Genomic DNA, 1866 nt, shown 5'->3' with positions numbered 1-1866 from the left:
GTCAAAAACATCTGTTTGTGTCTATCTCCCTCAGCAGATTGTGAATTCTTGGGAGTAGATACTAGATAATTTTTGTATTCTCAGAACCTAATGCTGGCCAGGCTCCAGAGCAGTGGTTTAATGAGTATCTTTGGCCACTGGACTTGGGAATTATTAGGGTGTTCACTGTTGACCTCTGACAGAGCAGTGTCTTGAGAGGGTCAAAAGACCAAAGGCAACTCAAGAAGTTAGGTCACAATGAAAAGAGAAGACAGGACAGAGATATGCAGCATCCTGAGAGGAAAACATTTATGTTTGTGCCTCCCCTCCAACCAAATTCATGTGTTGAAATCCTAATGCCCGATGTGATGGTGTTAGGAGGTGGGGCCTTCGGGGTAGAGTTCTCTTGAACAGATTCAGTGTTCTTATAAAAAAGATCTCATAGAGATCCCTTGCCCCATCCACTAACTGGGGACACTATGAGAAGACACCTTCTATGAACAAGGACGATGGCTCTCACCAGAACCCGGCCCTGCTGACACCTTAATCTTAGACTTCCTAGCCTTCAGAACCATAAGAAACACATTTTTGTTATTCCTAAGCTACCTCTTCTGCGGTATGTTATTATAGCAGCATGAAGACACTATGACAATTTTATAGTGAGTATTTCTGCCAGTCCTTAGTCATGCAGACAGACACTATAGGTTGAAAGAAAAGTCCAAAATCATAGGTTAAAGGCAAAGGGTGGAAAGAGGAGAGCTTTCTCATACCCCATTGTGGCTTCCGTGTCTCCTCCACCTCTAAGTAAACCCCTTCTCTTTTGGGAATTGACATTGGTTTTACCACCTTCTCCTGATGTTCTTGGCTTTAGCTACTAAGGCCTAGACCCCTGCTGGCCCAACCCACAGGAAGTAAGTTGGCAAGTTTGCAGTTCAAGGCCATATACCTTCGAGAAGAAAACAGCCCTGAACTAGTCACAAAATGAATCATTAAATTCAGCCAGTGAGACCTAAAGGGATGAGTTAAAATACCATTCATTCAATGTACAACTGAGAAGTCAGTATGGGGCTACTGAGATAGAAGCAAGTACAGAAAAGTCAAAGTCCTCTCAGCAGGAGTCTTACAACTGAGAACCAGCTGCCCCCTTTTTAATAACATGCTGCACTAACTGGGGGTGGAGGTGAGGAAAGACAGCTTCTGGCTACCTACTTAATGAAGTCAGGACCAGAGTCTTGTTCACCATCCCAAGACCTGCTACCATCCCATTCATGTGCTTACCCTATCCAAGTGCATGCCCCATTCAAGATTCTGGTCCTACAGTTCCTCATTTTTCTCTCCTCCTGAAACCCATCCATTTAGCCCACTTTGTTTACCAGGTCTTTAACCCTTTCATGACCAGGTTTGCTTTACCTATGAAATTTTATCCTCCAGAATTTCACTCTGTAAACCCACTTCCTTGCCTCTGGCTCTCTCATTCCCTTGCATGCATGTCAAACTTCCAAACTCTTGTAACTCCAGCCTTTTGAACTCTTTTCTTTCCGTGTGTATCAGGTCTTTCTTCCTTTCAACCTATGATCCAACACTTCATCCATTCTCATGGCAGCCCCTATTCAACGCCATGTCTTTCTCTCCCACCCACTGACGAATCATCAGATTTCTCTATTCCTGTGTCCTCATCCATGAGAGGGCACCTGTGAACAAATATATATATCACAAAGCCAATAGAATTGAAATCAGCAGAGCTGGGCCCTGAACAAAACTCAGTAAGCCTGGATTGCTCAAGCCTGTCATCTCTTTGACCCCCCTAACTTTCTCCACTTTCCTCAAACTCTAGATCTTCACCTCTTACTATCAGCACACCTCCCCACCCCCACAAAAAGTGTATAC

This window comes from Phyllostomus hastatus, unplaced genomic scaffold (genome assembly GCF_019186645.2).
Source record: "Phyllostomus hastatus isolate PE091 unplaced genomic scaffold, TTU_PhHast_1.1 phas_contig_304, whole genome shotgun sequence".
Lineage (NCBI taxonomy): Eukaryota > Metazoa > Chordata > Mammalia > Chiroptera > Phyllostomidae > Phyllostomus > Phyllostomus hastatus.
This window is presented reverse-complemented; position numbering follows the sequence as displayed.